At 44.0% G+C, this 20656-nt stretch overlaps 1 protein-coding gene across 16 annotated transcripts in view; it reads right to left on the bottom strand.

Moving 5' to 3' along the window:
* The window catches only part of ZMIZ1 (zinc finger MIZ-type containing 1), a 621029-nt gene extending 603126 nt beyond the window's left edge, over window positions 1-17903 (bottom strand). For 7 of the 16 annotated variants that reach the window (XM_061634905.1, XM_061634919.1, XM_061634918.1 and 4 more), the window contains exon 1: window positions 3800-4316. The gene's annotated coding sequence lies outside the window, so the exon portion shown is untranslated. Of the gene's footprint in view, window positions 1-920; window positions 1139-2392; window positions 2415-3799; window positions 4318-4455; window positions 5513-5558; window positions 5686-7639; window positions 7696-17880 lie in introns of those variants that run through there. The other 9 variants (XM_061634906.1, XM_061634915.1, XM_061634925.1 and 6 more) reach the window with 7 other exon arrangements.
* Between the last annotated feature and the right edge of the window lie 2753 nt (window positions 17904-20656).

Below are 20656 nucleotides of genomic sequence, written 5' to 3'. Positions count from 1 at the left end.
CACAATGAAAGCAAAATCTTCCTTTGAGTGCAAACCATTTTAAAACTTTATTTTTGTTTGGGACAGAGTTCCAAATCTGGCAACTAAACTCTGGTCTCCATTGAGGTTTTCTGGATTTTTTTTGGCTAGTGCTGGGGGACCGGGGGAGAAGAGGAGCTGAAAAAAGAACAGTAAAAAGACCCCAAGTCAAGTCCTAAGTGTGAAATCACAGAGGGATCTCTTCACAATAAAAAAATGAAAACAGCTCCTAATGACAAATGATTGTTTTTAAAAGTTTCAGGCCCAATCTCTAAAAGATGAGGAAGCAAAATGTAATAATGCTTAATATCACACTCTTGTATAAGATCCCCCCCCCAACAAGACTTGTTTTTTGTTTGAAAGGCCATTTAAAGAGATCTAGATTTTACAGGCTGTTTTTTGTTTTTAAAAGTGGCCTCCGCCCCCTTCCGCCCAGAGACTCCATGCTCCCAAAACTCAAGAGGAAATCAGCATCACCCAAATCCATGCAATCAGCCTCAAAGTCACACGTGCTCCATTGCAAGACCTTGCTTTCAATGTGTCTTTTGTTTGATGGCTGGTGTTTCAACATCCTCGACTTGAACAGAAAAAGGTCAGCCCTAGTCTTCTGGCATTCATAAACCTGAATCAGGCCCTGCCAAAGAAAGATTGATGTTGTAGTAAATTTGCCTTGATCAAAAGAAGGGCCAGTTGGAGGCAGAAACCAACTCTGCAAGATGAATCTCAATTCTCTCCTAAAGAGAGAGACAATAATGCTTAGTAGCATGCAGTTTAGTGAGACCCTGCACTAAAGCCTTCCCTCAGCAATATGTGCAAATATAGATTTGGAGTTGAAATGTCCGCTATAGTAGCCTTGCAAATAAGTCCACATTTTTCTTTATAAGCCCCCCCAATGCACATACCTGCGCTAATCACTTGTAGCTTAAAAGGGAAGTGGGCGGAGGAGACCTTCCTCAAAGCTTCCCTGTCTGGTCACAGCTACATTTTTTACAATGCCAATACAAAGAAACTTTTCTCCTGTAGAACTTTGAACTTTTAAAAGGTGCAGTAACAAATACTTCACAGCAGTCTTGCAAGCATCCACAGAAGTTACCAGCCTGTGTCTACAAACATTCATGTCTTAGACATTTGTGGCCAAAGAGGAATAACCAATTTTTATAAAGCTTCCTTGATAGATCACCTGAAAACACTTCTTATTCATCAGAGGCATCTAGGTAAGTAGTTATATTCAAGCCTGGGTACGCTTACTCAGGAAGTAATATCACTTAAACCATCCATAAGCCAAGCTGCTAGTCCTTGTTTTATTTATTTGTAGCTTTATTTATTTCTAAAGCAGGCCATAATATTTTATCATGTACATCCTTACAAGCACCATATGAGAACAGTAAACACTTTACAGATGGACCAGCAGAAGCCAAGAGACAGTAGCCTAATCCAGCAAGTCCATGGCTGAGCTTCCACTTGAACCTTAGTCCAACTCTGACCCTTTTATAGGCTAGCACCAAACTGGCTCTCCATTGCCCCAATAATCCTCCCTTATAATAATCCTCACCCTTAGTATCTAAAAGGTAATCATTACAACTTTGTGGTGGTAACTCCATCATTAACCTTTCCAACACTGAAGGCCAAGTCCCACATTGTAGTTGGAAGATGAGCTGCTAAAAAATGTCTTACAAAACCTTCTAGCATATCCAGGCAGCTGGGAGCCCCACTCAGCTAGAACTTGGGAACCAGAGCTTTGAGCAGGCTTTTGCTCTTTCAAATTTTATAAGCCTGTTGCCTCACTGAGACACACACTTGTATTCATGCTGCCTAAATAGCCATTTCATATGTGAAAGCAAGCCTAACTAGGTAGCACCTTAAGACTATACCCAGGCATTCATCTCTTCCCCCACCCCTCCGCTCCCATTCCTGCTCTCTTACTGTCTCCTGGAAACCTTTGAGAGGGCATTTGTTCAAGCTGCCAAGTTAAATCCTCCATTCTCATGTCAGTTGGGGGGGGGGAGAGAAACAGTGAGAACACCCAGGGTCACTTAAGCCTGCTGAAGTAAATGCACACGCACTAGTCCTTTGGCCCTGGAAAATCATTAAACCCTTTGCAGATCAGTAACTAAAGCCCAAAAATATATACCGTGTAGAAAAGCAGGCTGTGGTGATGGCAGGGGGCTAAGACTTAAAAAAAAAACTGGCTACTGTCTTCACTGTCTCTCTCACTGCAGGCTTACAAATTTCCCAGCTGCACAGGCTGAAGAACCATACCTAGGCAAATAAAATAAAATACTGTGTCCAAAACTCATATAGTTCTGCTGTGTGTGGTTGTTCTCTTCTCCCACCTCCTCCTCCTGCCCCTATTCAGTTATTTAATGATGCTCACAATTATAGAGACAGAAGAAGGCAACAGGCATTTCACAAGGTCCCTCTCTTACAACAGCCACAAAAAGTTAGCAGCCAAATTAAAACCTTCACACGTGCGCACAGTACACACACACACACCCAAAAGTTTTCAGGGCAGGAAAAGAAAATGGACAAAAGAACTTTTAGACTTCCCACTTTATTTTTATTGATTTTCAGAGTCGGCCTAGGAGACCTGCCCGAAAAGACCATGGCAAGAAATCAAAGGCTCAACTCAGATGGCTCCTATTTTTAATGTTTACATTCCTCAAGTGCATTTTAACTGCCATTTTGCTTTTATTTTTTTTAATTACACCCAGCTAGCCCAAGCTAGTCTTCCCTCCCCCCCCCCCGCCAGTACCAAGTAAGCAAGGGGTTAGACTCTTCTCCCCCTCCCTCCCTCTACTTGCTTCCTGGACAGATGTACGCGGGGGGGGGGAGGTTGGCGGAGACAGAGGGAAAAGAGGGGGGAGCCTCCTAGCGTTCCCCTCCTGCCCTGCGAGAGAGAGAGGCCCCAAGTCCCAACTGGCTTTCAGAATCCAGACACAAGGAATTTACACTCGTTCTGCTTCCCAAACGCCCGGAAAACAAGCTCAACCCCTCGTCTCCCCCTCCCACCCATCTTTTTACATCTTCCCTGCTTCCCCCTCCCCACTGCAAACACTCCTCCTGATCGATCAGGCTCTGTTCGGGAGAATCTTAAAGGAATCGCCTTTTAGAAAACCAGTGAGCAAAAGTAAAAGCCGGCCAGGAGGGAAGGAGAAAGAAAAACAAAACCCCAAAACAGAAGCTTTCAGGATTATTTTTAAACCTCCTTTGTTTTTATGGCACAAGATATCTTCTCCCACCGTCACCCCCCCCCAGGCATGCGTGCCTAAATAGCAACATTGTTTCGGCTCTCCAAACTTCAGACGCGCGCACACACACACAACCTTTTGCTGATATAAACGTGTAGGTTTCCTTCCTTTCGCACTCATTCCTATCCACCCTCCAACATGCCCCCCTTTTACTGATGTTTTAAAAAGCGATCTATAGGAAAAGCGTGAAGGGCTGGTCTTTAAAATCCCCTTTGCAATCGTAAAAAAAACGCCAAACGTTACTATAGTAAGCTAAAATTAAGTACATCCGCCTTTTCCCAGGATCTCCCGGTTTTTCCTCCTCTGTCTCGCGAACCCCCACACTGCCAAACACAACCTGCCCCTTTAAGAAGTCTTCACACTGTTTTCCTGGATTTCTTCTTCTCTCCCCCCCTTCCAATCTTCACGCCAAACAGAAAATATATCTATATATCTGTGCATTTTCTTCTGTTGCTTCACTCCCATTGTTTCTACAACCCTGGTCGGAGCCCCAAACACAAGGAGATGTAAATGAACTGAGAGACGGAACTTACCTACAGACTGGGGGAGAAATTAGCAAGGCTTGCAAGCGGGGAAAAAATCATACGGAAGAAAGCAGGCAAAGCAAAATATTCCCTCTTTCCAGTGGATTTTGCAGGTCTTGTTCAGGTGGCTCTTTAATTTTACTTTTAAAAAATCTCTTATTTCTTGTCTTTAATATATATATTAAAAAACCTCTCACAGACTGTGAAAAGGAGCTCAGTGTTAGTAGGAGAATAAGTGAATCAACTAGCAGAGAGCAGAGCAAGTTGAAGTGTCAAATTACATTGGCTATTTTATTACCAAAGGGCCCTGCTTCTGGCTGTTGGCAAAATCTGTCCCAGATTCCTATCTGAAAGGGAGCTGTCTCTCCTATAAGGATGCTTTTCCCTCTGTATGTGCCTGTCTGTTCCCCCCCTTCTAACCCACCTTCTGACCACCTAAAGTTAAAATCTTTAAGAGCCAAGTTGAACAACGCAAATAATTGTCTTTCCAGATTTCCCCCTCCGCTCCCACCACCCCCATCAAAGGGAAGAACTTCCTGTCTAGAGAACGGAACGCACACCATTGCCCGATTGTTTATAAAAATTAACGGGGGGGAGGAGGGACACACACACACACACACACCTTTGCAACACTCCCAGGCACTATAAAAAACGTCCATACTCACTCCAGTGCAGAAATGATGCACTTTTAAAGTGGGCAGTGCTTCCCGGTTCACACGATAATGTACGGTTATTGTTTTACTCTCTCTCATTTGCATGCGAATGGAAACTGTGACTGACTAGAACGCTCTAAACATTTTGTATTTTGACACGTTCCTTGCGCATTTTTTGAGGAGGGGTTGTGGATTTTCTTAATTGCTAAGAAACCAGCAGCCTTAATATTAATAAATACACACACTACAAGGTGTGTGCAGCCCGAACCTGATTATTCTGAGGTAAATCTCGCGTAGATTTAATGAGATTGTTTCCTAGATAAACCATGCAGTCCGCAACCCCCATTACATTTTACCTGGGCATAAGCCTGATTGAACATAGGAGGATTTACTTCTGAGTAAATGCTAATAAAATCGAACGGAGGGAGAATCAGGGAGGATGTAAAAAGCCAGTTTCAGGAAAAGCTTTGGCTTGGAGGGGGGGGGCAGGGTCTCGAAGCAAAGTTCGAGAATGTAAATGAAATTTGCTGGACACCCGGCACAGACGATGGAACGTCGAAGCCGCCGGTGTTCCTAAAGCCATGCAGCACCCGGACCTTCCTCAAAGAAGGACGGGCCAGTAAGGAGGGAAATGCAGGGGAAACCTGCTGGAAGAAGGAGGGGCTGCGTGTGTGTGTGTTTTAATAGCAGAGCCCTGGTGGCCAGGCGGCTGCTGGTTCTCGACGTTAATTGAAAGGGCTGTGGGGTTTTGTTTTTTTTAAGGCCCCGCAATCTCCCCGAACTACACGCTCAGAAAAACCCTCCCTGGAGACGGGAGGAAGGGCGCTTTACAGTCTCCTTCATTTGCTTCGCATTTAAATTAACAGCCCGATCCGATGCCAAGTTAGAGGCAGAGGTGCAGTCCAACTCTGCCGTTCTGTTTCTGTCCCCCCCTCCCCCCATCTTCAGTTTTTGAAATTATTTTTGGCGCGAGTCCTTTTTGGCGACAGCTTAGCAGCTGTGCGCAGCTCCATCTCGGCGCACGTTTTACTTAGAGGGTAAGCCCGGCTAGACGCTTGGGGCTTACTCCCAAGTATGCGTTTCTGACACAGAACTGTATACAAGTCTGAACGTACAATACCACCAGGCTGTCCTCAAAAGCTGGCGGATTCGGATCAGCAGAAGAGGCGAGGAGTTAAAGAACTAAAAAGGAGGGGATTCCAGCCGGTTCTCCAATTGAAAAGAAAAGACTACCACGCCGAATTGTCCTTGCCTTGTAAGAGCACCGACGTTCGTTACCATCCCCTCCTCCCCGACAAAATATTTCCAGGCCAATCAATATTTTATGATGAGCTGTTAAGAAGCCTAATATATTCAACGTCCGTTGGTTCCAACGGGGCTTGTTAAATTATGCAATTGAAGATAAGCAATTTAAAGAGCGCCCCGCGTGCGTGCTCCTCCCACGTTTCTCATTTTGTTGTGACCGGGGGGAGGGGGCGAAGGGAAAGAAAGGAGGAAGATAAATGGATTTGAAGTAAGGGGGGGAAAGCTATCCCAGTTAACAGCCTCTTGATCCTATGCAATTTTACTTGAAAGTAACGTGCGATCCTAACCATGCCTACTCAGAAGTAAGAAAGTCAATGTGTCTTCCTCCCGGGTATGTGGGGTTTGAATTGCAGCTTGTGTGACGTTACTCCTAGGTTAAGGCTTGGCAGCTTTCACCCCTGGGAAGAAAGCTTGAGTTCTATGGAATTTATAATGCGAGTAAGGGCGCTTGTTGGATCTTATAGGCGGCACGGGGCGGCGGCAAGAGAAGAACTGCGCTCTTTATTTCCGCGGACGTATCAAACTCATCTCGAGGCGTATTTTTCTATCCTGAGGAGAGCCTTTAGATTAGAACGTTTCAGGTAGGGATACATGGTGAAATCAGGGTTCCCTCGCGCTCTGACACCGCACCGGTTTTCCCTCAAGGAACGACGACTTAACCTGACTTCGCCGCCTGGCTCATACTTGACCATCACTACCGCTATCTGTACCCCTCCACATTAATGCAAAGAAATCCACCTGAAACTAGGTAGAGCTCCTGTTGTTGTCTTTAAAGTTTCATACCCAATCCAGACCCAGACTAAGCAGAAGCAATTTGATGTGCAGCCCGATCCTTTATTTCTTCGGAAGAAAGTCCCAGTGAGTTCCACGAGGTTTACTTCCAAGTAAAAGGTCATAGGACTACCTTCATTTGGGAGTACATATCCATCGCACACAGTGAAACTTCCGAGCAAACAGCAGCTTGCATATTGTGTTCTGAAGTGCTTGAATCTAGATCCTGACTAACACCGAGTTCCTAAATATAGCTGAACCCCATTGAGTTCAATGTAAAGTAGATAGGATCAGGCTATAAATCTACTCAAATGCAAATATTTCGGAATAACTGGATAGTGGCTCTTTGTTTTCCCTCCGCCTCCCTACCCATTAATTCTCTCTAACACCGTTAGGGTTCAGATCCCTGTTTTCCTAACTAACCCTAATCCTGAATTCCAAAATCCGCGCCGGTTCTTTTGTCTCCCCTTTGCTTTTGTGAAGGGGTGTGTGTCTGAAAAGCCATATACCAGCAAAAGGAGGAGGGGGGCTGTTAAACTGGTTCTATACAAATCAAGCATAGGCACTGCCGGCGGCTCAGATAATTGGCGAGTAGCCCTGTCCTGCATCCTGAAGGGCCTTGGCTCAGCGGTACAGCATCTGCCTTGTATGCAGATGGTCCTAGATTCAGTCTCCGGCACCTCTAGGTAGGGCGAGGACAGACCCCTGCCTGAAACCATGGAGAGCCGCTGCCAGTCTGTGTAGACAGTACCAAGCTAGATGGACCAAAGTGTAAGGCAGCTTCCTAGCCTGTGTAAGCCTCGTTCTTCCTAGATTTGCATGCACTTTTCTGGGAGTAAGTCCCAGTGGTGTCAGGGATACCTGCTTCCAAGTAAACATGAACAGAATCGGGCTGCAATCTTATACATTTATTTAAGAATAGGCCCCAATGATCTTCCTTCCAAGCAAATATGCATTGGATCGGTTTGTTAAGGATAGTTTGGAAGAAAAGGGCTTGCCACCCTCGATATGAGCGCTATGGCAATGAAGCAGGGGTGTGTGTGTGTGTGTGTTCCACCCACGAGGAAGGATAAGTGTATTTCTCTTGGCCACTTATATTCTTAAAGCAAGGGAAAGTTACCTAATACCAACTGCAGCATGCCGCGGCTCCGGTAGAGGTGTTGTGGAGCTGTTCCACGTTTTGTAGGCAACCGCCGTGTCAGATGGAGAGCTCTGAATAACAAAGACAAGTTTGAGAGCAGCCGCAGCAGCAGAGCTGGCTGAGTGACGTCAGGGAACAATGCCGGTGCCAACAGCTTTCCCTCTTCGCCACACACACACGCACACACAGCGGCTCCTCCTCGGTCACACAAACAGGACTCTGCTCTCAGAGATTCAGATCCTTAAAGGGACACTGGCCCTTTATACCCCATGGCTCTCAAAAGAAGATCTTTTTGCAAGCTCTTCCCCCTCCTTTTCCTTTATTTAGCCAGCCAGTTCAGTTAGCTGCTGTTCTTAGTTTTAAGACGGAGGCAAGCTTTTGAATCACCTTCTTGCTTGCTACTAATGATGCAGAGGAACTTGTGTGTTAAGGGGGGGGATGGGTTTTTTAAAAAATAAAATACAGTTGGAAATTGTTTTTTGTATGTGAGAGAGTACACAGCTGCTTTTTGATATGTTTAGTTAAGGTGCTGGATTAATGCAATGTTATTGATTTGTTGATTTCACAATTAAATGTATATTTAAAACTTCCCCAGATATAACTGCTGAGAGTTAGAGTCCATCCTTTCAAAAAAGCAAAACAAAACTTCATGTGAATAAAAGTAATACTTAACTAATTACTAAAGGAGTATACTGTCTGTTGCAGCAAAATCAAAGAGTTTTGTGACATCTTAAAGACTTAACCACTAGTCTTTAGAGGCAACTAGTCCATAAAGGCTTACGCCATAATAACATGTTCCTCTTTAAGGTGCTACCTGTTTTATTTTAGCCACTTAAGTAATAAATTGTTTCATTAAAAAGTAATCTGAAGCCAAATAATTGGCTGGTTACTTCAAAATAATATGTGAAGTCTGCCCTCACTGCTTATTGGACCTCATCAGCCTCTTAGAATTGGCAGTGTGCTATGACAACAGAAACCATAATGGGCAGAATCCAGTTTTATATTTTTATTGTGAGGTCCTTTGACAATTAAGTGGAAAGGTGGGGCATAAATGTATTAAATAAATAAATAACTCATCCCCCCTCCCCCAGGTTAGAGTCAAGACTATAGAGCAGCCTCCCCCAACCTGATCAGCCTCCAGATATTTTGGACTACAACTCTTGCCATTGCTGGCCATGGGGTACACTGCTGGGGCTGATGGGAGTTGTAATCCAAAATACCTGGAGGGCAAGAGGTTGGGGAAGGCTGCTCTTGACCTACATACTGGTGGATTCCTGGTCCACAATCCCTTGAAAGGTCCCTTGTCCCTTCCTTTCTACCAACAGTACACAACCACTCCTGGCACTAGACACGTCACACATTCTGGTCAGTCTTACTTTCACTTTAGTACTTTTTCTTCAGCTCCGTGCTTCCAACACCCATTATTTGCCTTGGTTCCTGCCTCTCTGACTACTATGGACTGTGCTCCACTTACCTCAACCATCCTGTTTCTTGACCAGCTTACCTGGCACTCTCCTTTCCCTCCACACATCCCATATATTGTTCCTGGTAACCTTGCAATGTTTAGCTGTGAGGATATATGAGTGTTTTTATATGTTTTTAGAGATTCTTAAGGTTTTAAAATGCTTTATTTATAACTGTATTATCTTGCTGTTGTTGCAATGAGTTAAAATTAAAATGTTGTACTGAAATGAAATCAAATAATGCTAAATGAAACATATGCTTGCCTCCCTTGTGAAAAGTACGGGAGTTTTCCGCTTATCTGCTTCTTTAACAATTAAAAATGTTATTCCCAGCTTATTGGACCAAAGGTCAAGGATAGAGGAAGTTTGGGATGAGAACAGAGAAGTGGACCAGAATAGACAGATGCTGAGAAATTAAACAATGATGCATTCTTGATTAGCTATGCATTTCTGATATTATGTATGTGACGCATCTATAGCCTATAAATATGATGACTGTCAGCAATTCGAGAGAGTCACTTGATTGTGGCCCTCCCTTTGCAAAGGTTCAAATAAAGGCAAGCATTTACGGTGGTCTGGTCTCGTCTCGATTCCTTATTGGCATCTCAAGGAATTCAGAGCTCTTATCGGTCTGGCCTGCATCCTGGCCTGGCTCCTTTTGTAACAAAACTGGCGTAGCCAAGCCAGGAGTGTCCCCTTAGACGACCTCTGCTGTCTCGTACGGAGCCGCAGACAGTTGGATGAGAGCGCTCCAGGTCCAAGTTGTTTGGCCTGCATCCAGGCCTGCGCTGAGCCAGCCGAGACAACAGAGCATCGTCAGCGGACCTCCAGTAAATTGAGACCAGAATCTTCTGATTGCCAGCGCAAGCTGATCAGACAGGACACCAGAAGACAGGTGAGGATAAATCGAACCTTGGAGGGGAGTGCTGAGTGTGTGGGTGTGGCTGAGACGAGGCGTATCCACAGTGGTAATTACCTCGAAGCGAAAATGGAGTTCTAGTACCGCGGTTCCTTCCTCCCGCGAGGGAAAAGGCCGGGAAACGAACGAAGCGAAAGTCGTGAGTGTTGTTGTGCCCTAACAGACCTCTTTAGAGCCCCCGGGATGGGAGGAGCGGGTTCCAAGGCCAGGAACAAGAGGCTAGGGAAGAGTCAACAACAGGACACCCCACTACAGCTTGTCCTCAAAAGGTTCGATATTATACTCAATATCCGTTAGAAAGAGACAAATTAATATTCTATTGCCAGAAACTGTGGCCCACCTTGGATGGCCCCCAGAGGGCACCTTTAAGTTCCAAGCAATAGTTAAAGTCCTAAAAGAACTCACAGACCAAAAGCAGCATGATTCCATCCAGTATGCCTTAATGTGGCAAGAATTGGACCGAGATCCGCCCTCTCCAATCGCAATGAGAGTCATGATGCAAAGAGGCCCCATTTCTAGGCCAGTCAAACCAGTACTACCACAGACAGGGGATGACGAAACTTTGCCCAGTGCCCCACCATCGTATAGGCAGCCGCCACCGTATAGACAACCATTGAATGAGGAGGAAAACTCCGCCAGCCCATCTGCGGCCAGCCCATCAGATGCATCCCAGGAGCCGCCCCGCTAGGTCCTAAGTCATCTTATGGTACCAACCCTTTCTTAATCCAAGAGACCCCCATAAAGACCTTACCAGGGACCTCTTGATCTGCAGTCAAAAATGCTCTACCACTGAGCTATACCCCCTTGTCCATCAAGGACTTCTCGCATGGGGGCCTGGAGGTAGCTATTGCCACTCCTATGTTCTCTGTGGTCTTCTCTCTGGCCAGCAACTTCTTCTGCAACCTCTTCTAAAATTCGGATTCTCTTCTGTTTATGGGCCTTTTCCTCAGGGGTATTTGCTGGACTATTACGGATTTCATGTACATATTTATGGACAATGGTTGGGCTATGTCCCGTTAGACACAGAGAACATTCCGGATTATTTTTGAAGGGGGGTGTAGTCGGAGCGGCTGGGCTTGAAATGCATATTTCCTGTGGAAGTAGCAGGGTTCTGCGAGCTTCTAGTGGCTGGGGAGGGTCTGGTAAGGTCTTTAACTTCATTTTGGCACCATTGTATTTTCTGATGGCTAGCACGATACCCTTTTTCAGCCAAATGGTTGAGCAATGAGACGGAGTCTCGCTCACAGGAAGGCCTATCTTGGCTACATATCAAAAGGTCATCAACGTAAACCAAAAGGACGGTCTCCTTTGGCTGCTGGTGCCATCCCTCTAAGTCTTTTCGCAAGGCCTTAGTAAATTCTGATGGGGATCCGACATATCCTTGGGGCAATACTTGCCAGGTCATTTGAGAGGCTTGACCTGTTCGGGGGTTTTCCCAGGTAAAGGCAAACAAATCTTGGCTCTCAGGGTGTATGGGAATGCTGAAAAAGGCATCTTTTAAGTCTATCACAGTGAATACTGTTGCCTCAGCTGGAACTCCAGAGAGAAGCGTATGTGGATTAGGAACTACAGGGACATCCTCTTGTACTTGCTTGTTGATAATGCGCAAGTCTTGTAGGAACCTGTATTTGCCTGGCTGGCCTGGCTTCTTAATTCCAAATATTGGAGTGTTATGGGGAGACGTGGCCGGGCGTATCCATTTGTCTTTAAGGAACTGCTGTATGAGCACAGTGAGACCTTCCCACACATCTCTTCTTAATGGAAATTGTTTAACGGGTGGGCTTTGCTCCTGGTTTTAGCCGGACCTTCACAGGCTCAGCAAATTTAGCTCTGGCTGGGTTCCCTTCTGCAGCCCACACTATAGGGTTTATATTCTTATTTCTTCTTACATCATCATCATAAATGGGGCGCTCATCTCTCTGGTATAAAACTGCCATCTGGTATGCAGCTTCCATTTCCTTAGGAATGGTAACAATAAGACAATGTTTCTTAAAAGAAATGGTGGCTTGCAACTTTGCCAAGACGTCCCTGCCTAAGATGGGTAGGGGGTACAGCGTATGTTTATGTCCCTTTCACAACCTCTGACCTGTTTAATTGGAAAAACCAAACACCCCCTTTGAGAGAAGACCCTGGGAAAGCGTATGACTTGTGGCAATCTATATTTGTCAGCCACCATCCCAGCTGGGCAGATATCCAAACACTAATGAACATTTTGCTAACTTCTGAGGAAAAGAGTTTAGTTATGGGACAGGCCCGTAGACTTGCTGAGACAGAGAGAGCACTGTTTTGTTTGCTGATCTGGTTCCCCAACCTGGGAAGGGTGGGATATAAATGTAATAAATAAATAAAATAGAGAGTAGTATTCAATTAACTTTTTGCACCAGCACTGTGGGGGTTTTCCCCCTCCCCTCTCTGACACACAGCTCGCGCTGTCCCCAAATGTGCTCTGGAGCGTTGGGGGGAAACCCACAACAGACTTAGGGGGTGCATGGTGGAGGGGGAAGGAGAGGAGAGATTGTTCTGTCATGCAATGGGAAATCCTTGCACTGATGGAATGATTGTCTTAGCACTATGTTGACCACAACCCATAGCCCTGCCTCCCTGATCTTTAGTGCTTTGAGATTATTTGAGAACTCGACTACTCCCATTAGTTTCAATTATCTTCTTGCCTCCACTCCCTCCTGCATTGCCCTCTTCGGGCTCCATGTTTTAAAAGACCCTTGGCAAAATGCCCTTGATTGTGCCTGCCTTCAGTAGTCCACTTCCTTCCTCCTCAGCCTGTCCTTGCTGTCAGCTTGTTCACCCAGGAAGGTGGTGGGTGAGCAAAGCAATCAGGCTGTAGTGAGGAAAAGCAGCAGCCATCCCCACTGCTCGCCTGTCTTCTCCCTCTGTGTGGCTGTGGAGACTGGCCACAGCAGGAACAACACTCAGTGAGCAAAAGGCAGAGCTATACTGGAGGTCAGTGGTTGCTGGTGGACCCTTTCATGGAGCTGGGATCTTTACAGTTGCCCAAGGATGCTGACCCCTAGCCCTTTCCTCAGGCCTCATTCTCCACCTACTCTTCTTCTGAGGTTCTTCTCTCTGTCCCTTCCTTCCTCTCACCTCCTCCTTGTAGTCTGCTTGTTCACTGGGTGGTGGGTGAGCAAACCACGCAGGCTAGTGTGGAACAGCGAGAGTCTTCTTGCTTCTAGGCTCCCTGTCCCTTATCTCTTCTATGTCAGAGGACTCCATTTCCTTTTATGCAAGGTTTTAATCTCAACCAAAATGACATCTGAGGCCTGGCACCAGCACTCGGTGCCATTGGGCAGCTGCTGAGGCCCCACTTCCCCATCAGGGCCCACTGCTGATGCCTGCCCTGCATTCCCCTTTTAGAAACATTTTTTCGGCACCTTGCAGTTGATGTATTATCTCTAGCATACTAGCATATAAATAAATGCATGTGCATGAACACTAAGGCCATTTGGTGTGCACTGCAAGCCATTTCAACTACTGGAGCTGATAAGGTATATATTTATTGAATTGTGGATAATATATTGGACAATTTTGTTTTTCTAGCATATCTTAACCAAAGAACCATCTCCCCTGGTTGCCACCATTTAACTTTTCCCCCAACACCCTCAGCATAGTGTCACTCCAAGGTCTAGTAGGAAATTAAAATGATGGACTTGATTCAAAGTACTTACAGACCTGGTATTAGCACATGGCATCAATGGGCAACTGCTGAGGCCACAGCAGCCTAGCAGCACTCACTGCCAATGCCTGCCCTGGGCTTTCAATAAATTGTTTTTTCAGTAGTCCAGAAATAAGGAGCCTATGCCTCTTCATAGATGTTCTTGGACTACAACACCCATTATCCCTGAGCAATGGCCATGCTGGCTGGGGCTGATGAGAGTTGAAGTCCAAGCAGGAAAGTAAAATGACACCCTCCAGCTGCTCAGTCCTGTTCTGAGTGCTGCTGCCGCCACCATCACCACCAGTAAGCAAGCCCGTAGGTGGCCACTGGCATAAGGAGGGGCCCACCAGAGGGTGCCTTGCTAAGAGACCCATGAAATCTAGAGCTGGACTGGCTGCTTGTGTTAGCATAACCTCCAGTATTTCACAGATAAAAATAGGGGCATGCCTGTAACACCCCAATTCTGATACCAAAGATTACTGCCCAACCTCTTCACTATTATTACATGTTGCTGAAGGATCCGTTTCGCATGATGTATTAGTTTACACTGCAATATCCTTGCGCTGTACTACATGGATGTCAAAAGCAAGAGAGTGAGGGATCTTTTGGTTATCCTGCATTATCCTGCATTATCAACACTTCAGAATCCATCTCTGCAACTGCAGTATGCAAAATAGATTGCTATGTACTCCTTACAGCACCTTTCCCCAGCCTGGTGCTATCCAGATGTTTTGAAGCCATGTTGGCTGGGGCTGATGGGAATTGGAGTCAAAAACATCTGGAGAGCACCAGGTTGGGGAAGGCTGCCATGCAGCCTTAGTGTATGTGTGCATGCATTTACATGCATGAACATTAGAGACAACAACCCCTGCAACACATTAACACTAAGCCCCAAATCCTGGCTTAATAAGCCAAGATATTCATGAGCAGCGTGCACCTGCAAGCAGCCTCATTCCTGCTGCCTTGCTCCTGCCTTTATGTGAGCAACAAAACAAGCTATGATCCAGCACATAACCATAGCTTCCTGTTATGTACAAGCCCAGAAATGATGGTTTAATGGCTTCCAAACAAGCCAGGATATGAAGTCAAGGTTTAAAGCTGGCTTAATATCCTTAGTAATGTAAGCTGATAACCATAGTTTCCAGGTAAGTACGGAAAGGAGAACTGTTGTCCTGACTTGTTTTGCCGCTTATATGAAGAGAGAAGCAAAGCTGCAAGAAAGAGGCTGCCTGTGGGGGCAATGCTGTTTCTGCATATCCTGGCTTATTACAGCTGCAATCCAATATATCCTGACTTGGGAACAGAGCTTGGAAGATTACTTTTAAAAAGTAATAAATTACAGTTACATGGCCCAAAAAAGTAGTAATTACCGTTACAATTACAATTGCTCTGAAAGTAACTGATTACTTTTACTGAAAAGTAATCACTACAATTACATTTGTTACTTAAAAAAAAATTGCCTGCAAGGTGCTAGTCTTGGCTGCTGCACATCTAAGTAGCCTAAAACAACATTAAAAATAAGCACACACATACAGAGGGTAATAGAATAATTGTTTTATCTGTAAAATTAACAGAACGGCATAACAGAATCTCACATCCCTTCACCCCACCCATGATGATACCTGAAGACACATATAATTCACTTGAAATCAAATTTTACACTTGAAATGCTGCTTTTACAATACATTATGTTATGTCTCAAAAGAACAGGATGCTCAAAGAGCACGTCAGACAGGGAATGTCTTTTTACAGATTACGTTGCCACCAGGACTGAACAGGCGTTCCACTGCGGCATTTGAAGGCATGCCTGTGTTGTGCTGCAAAAAACAACGCAACACCCCTTTCAACTAAAACACATTTTGATCAATGGCAATCCCCTATCATCAAAGAAAAATGCAAATGTTCTACATTGCTTGTTGTGCATCGATGCACATATCCCTTTCATGTGTCCACAAGAAAATCCATCCCAGGCAGGATGCAGTGGCATCTTGTTGAGGACACTCCCCTTTGCTCAGGTGAATGATGTTTCTTGGCCCACAGCAGATTTTGGAGTGGTTACCCCAAATTATATATTTTTCTCTACTAGAGTCAATGTGGTGTAGTGGTTAAGGTGTTGGACTACAACCTGGAGACCAGGGTTCAAATCCCCACATAGCCATGAAGCTCACTGGATGACCTTGGGCCAGTCACTGCCTCTCAGCCTCATGAAAACCCTATTCATAGGGTCACCATAAGTTGGAATCGACTTGAAGGCTGTCCATTTACATTTATTCATCATTATTTTAGTTCTGCACAGATGAACTTATGAGTGCTCTGTGCCCAACAGAAACAATAGGCCAGGTGGGAAGTACTGGCATCTTGTAGAGGCCACTGTCCCCCTTCCTGGGATGTATGATTTGTCCTGGCAGCAGAGATATAGGGCTCAGGGAGGGCTAGACCCCTTACGTTTTTGGAAGCAGGGTCCCTATGACTCCAGCACATACCCAGTTACTTATTTTTTATGATTTTATGACATCATTATGCATTTATGAGCATTTCAGAAGTCTGATAATTTTGATTGAATAAATTTTTTGTTATTCCTGATAGGGAGAGTCCCCGGATCACAGCAATATATGATACAGGGTACCCGAACATATATTTTGGGGTTCAGATACATGTTAACTTTGGCTTGGAGTTACTGTAGCTGTGAACATCTCTTTTTTTAGTGTTTTCAACTTTCAAGCAAATAAGGAACTGGGAACTAGGAACCACTTCAGCATCATTACAGTAGGGCCCCGCTTTATGGTGTTCCACTGATGCGGCGGCTTTCATTTTTAATTTAAAAGGTATTTTTTTCTCTTTTGCGAAGTTTTCACGTCATTTTCACGTGACGCGGCCCATTAAAGTCAATGGGGTCCCACTTTACGGCAGGGGTCCGGAACAGAACCCGCCATATAAGCGGGGCCCTACTGTATGTTATCTGAGGCTGATGGGAGTTGTAGTCCAACAAAATGTGGAGGGCACTATGTTGAAGACCCAATTAGATTAACATAACTCTCTTCCCACCTACCCATCTGTTTCAAACACATCCAGAAAAGTTTGTCTCTTAAATTCTATGTCTGACAGTGTGTTCCTTTCAGAGGTAAAAATTAATCTGCAATCCTATATACTTATCTATTTAACTCAATGAGGCTTAATTTGGAGGAGACACATATAGGACTGGACTTCACCAAAATACATTTCAGCATTTCAGGGGCTAAGCTTTATTAATGTTGTACCAACTACAACTACCAACTGCAGCTTATGTACATATATTGTCTCAGCCTAAGCTACCTCACAGGGTTGTTGCAAAGATAAACAAGGGGAGGGAATGGCAATGGTCATGGCATTCACAAATCAAAATAAATCTGGGGAGGGGGGCACACACAAGTAATAAGATGTCTGACAGATAGAATGCTAACAGGTGAAGCTTTCCCTATAATTGTATTTTCATACAAAAAAGGCTTACTCCATTTCATTTCTACTTGCTTGATCTCCTGCAATGCCTCCCCCAAACCATGCAAAGAGCTCAAGTAAAAAAAAAAAAAAACACCACAGAATTTGGGCAATTTTTTTTAAAAAAACATCTGTAACAGTATGAAACATGACATTCTCAGGCAAAAAGAAATTATGAGACAGTAGGCATAAAAACCCCCACACAAAGCATTGACAAAGAGCGACAAAAATACTCTGAGCATGAACATTTTCACATTTTAAATTTTTACTCATCATTGTTTTTACTTATTTATTGCCTTGGGCCAGTCCCTAACTCTTAGCCTAACCTACCTCACAGGGCTGTTGTGAAGATACAGAAGGCAGAATTAAAATTGGAAAAAAGGAAACTAAGGTTGCAATGCAATACATGTACACAATACACACTTGCCTGGGAGTAAGTCCCATTAAACCCAATGAGACTTACTTCTGCATAGACAAGTACTGGATTGCAGGTTAGTCCTTGTAGTACATGCATCAAATTTTACTTGCCTTAACCAGATTGATGCATCTTTGTTCTATAAAGGGTCATTTTTTTTCTCCCCCCCCCCAATTGGTACAGCTTCAACCAGTTCTTATCTTGCCTAATTAGTGTAATCCTATACCCAATTTGATTTACCTGGGAGAAAGCTCCATTAAACATAAAGAGACTTACTTCTGAGTAGACTTGTATATATTGTACTGTAAGTCAGCTATACAATCGTTTCGGACAACTGCCTGTTTGAAACTCTTTGCATTTGCCGTGGGGAGGAGGATTTGCACAAATGAGCTTCCAGGGAATATCTTCCTCACAAGACAAAGATGCATCCTGCTTGTTAAGGAGAAGGGAAGGGCAGGAAAGAAAACTGGAAGCAGCAGCTCTTTAGGACCCTAGCTGCATGTTGCTGCAACTCCTGCCTGTTGCTTTTGGCTGGTAAGAGAGAAGAGGTGGAGAGGGAGGCAGAAGCCACTGTTTGAGCTTTGCGTGTGCCCCACACACACATTTTTGTCTCTCACCTGTGCAGCCAGTTCTTCATGTCCATTTTTCTGCTGCTTCCTTGCCCTCTGGCTCTTTTCTCCCTCCACTCCTATCCATTTTTAAGTAATTGTTTTATCCACCCCATCTCACTCTCCACCTCCTCCCTCATTGCCTCCTAAGTACTAATAGAGCACAAGGGAAGAGCGATGCTTTACAGAAGCCCAATTTGAAGCATATGATTTTTATCCACAAATCAGAGGAGCAGAAGACCTCCCCTGCTCCCCCCCAAGTAATGCCCAAAAGTAACTCTAGAAACATTACAGTTACAGCTCAAAAGTAATGAAATTACTACTCATTCTATTACCAGCAAAATGTAATGAAGTTACCCACTGTTTACTCAAAAAAGTAATAAATTACAAGTAATTTGTTATTTGTAACTAGTTACTTCCAAGCACTGCTTGGGAATTAGTCCCATTGACTCCAGTGGAGCTTACTTCTGAGTAGACATGTATTGGATTGCAGCCTAAATCAGGAATTTTGGCTTAGTATTATGTATAAGAGTTTAGATTCTACGATAAGTTAACTTTAGGAAGAAACCTGTAAACTTCCTTAAGGTAGCTTTTCTTAGGATAGAAGTAAATGTATCAACTGCAAGATGGACCCAGTTAGAGATTCGATTTCTAGAGATTATGGGGAAGCAGCTACATCATATCAAAAAGCAAGTCTAGCAACTCACCCTAATATAACTGTATCAAAGTGTACTCCAAAATAAAAAGAGGCACAGTCACTTATCAGAAACAGGTATAGTTGGAATATGTGGGGTTAGTAGGAACTGCCTTCTTGTTAGCTTGTTATTAAAGCCGATGGGTAGTGTCAACACTTTGAATCCTCACAACCACTCTGTGAAGCCACTATTAACTTCTGTTTTGCAGGTGGAAAACTGAGCCCTTATCAGAGCTAAGACTGGATCAGGTAGCAGCAGGCCTTATTTGGAGAAGTGGACCCCACATTCAGAAGGTGGACAAAGAAAAGTCTAGTTGCAGAGCTACAGGCATATGTGCAAGATGTCGTTTTTACTATCAGTTAGACTACTATACATATTGGAAGACATTTTTGTCCAATATAAGCAGTATACAGAAAATCGGTATGTAATGTAAGCTGTGTCCTGATGATAGCCCTTTTGTTTTTTCCTCCAATGTAATCCGTTTTTCTGGTAAATGCAAATGGCACTGTGTGCCATAATAACATTTTCAAAGTATTTAGGCAGCGCCACAACTTTACAAGGTGATTATTTAACAAGCGTGGTGCTTAGCAACAAGTTCCAGTCCAAAAACAAAACTGATACCATTAGGTGCCTATATCCCCCATCCACTGCATTTCACCCCCAACATGAAGCACTCTGTTGCTTCACCCAGCAGATGAAGCACCCTGTTTCTGGGGTGTACAATATCTAATGGCATAGATAGATGTAACCCTTACTCTGGGTTAATTAATATGGAATAACTATCAGGACTTTATCCTGTTCTCACATTACTAATATATTTGAAAGTGGTTTTCAAACTGTGTTCCTGGGAGACCTGGCGTTTCTCAGAAGTTAATCAGAGGTTCCTCAAAGAGAAGGTCAGTAATGGTGGGCAAGTGGTGATTGGATTGACTGAAGATTACTAGTTCCATCCAGTTTGAGTTATCATTCTTATCAGAATTCTGGACACAGTATGTTCTATAATGGTCACTCTCCCACTGTGCATACTATATACTATTAAGTATAATACTGATTTTAATACAGCAAGTCAATAATTTTAGGGAAATGGCCTATTTGTACACTCTTGTCAAAAAGTTTAAATGCTTGGTAAATGAGAAAGGGTTGGAAATATACTAGTATAGTTCTTAAGACTACTAACACAGAACTCCAATTACCTGGGGTATCAGTTGATTAAAGAATGTTAGGTGATTTGTCATCTGCCTTTTTAACCACTTAATGGATTAACTGATTTAATTTAAATTTGATAAAACTTCAGTATAAATACCCTTCTGAGATATTTGCAGAAGTGTGAAGTAATATACAATTATACAAATTACTGTTACCATGCATTGTTAAAAGGAAAGGTTTTTATGTTTTATGTCCTGCTCAAACAACACGCCAGAACTTACAACAGCCTCCAAAATGACCTTAAGTCTTAGTCTCGTTAGTTAAAACTTGTTCTCGCTAATCAGAATCAGACCCCTCCCTGCCATTACTATTATTATTATTGATTTTATTTGTTGCCTAATACCAAACATTTCTAGGCAACTTACATACACAATGAAAAACAACCATCAAGTTCAGTAGCAGCCACCAGAAGAGGATGGTGTTACTTGTCTGGCTTCCCAACATGTACATTGCTGGTAACTGAGAAGGAGAGGGGCAGGTAGGCTGGTGTGGGTGCAGCCACTCCTACCTCTCTATAGCTGTCCTATGGGAATCAGTAAAGAG

The sequence above is a fragment of the Rhineura floridana genome, chromosome 7, assembly GCF_030035675.1.
Source record: "Rhineura floridana isolate rRhiFlo1 chromosome 7, rRhiFlo1.hap2, whole genome shotgun sequence".
Lineage (NCBI taxonomy): Eukaryota > Metazoa > Chordata > Lepidosauria > Squamata > Rhineuridae > Rhineura > Rhineura floridana.
The sequence above is the reverse complement of the archived record's forward strand: the minus strand, read 5'-3'. Positions and strand labels throughout refer to the sequence as shown.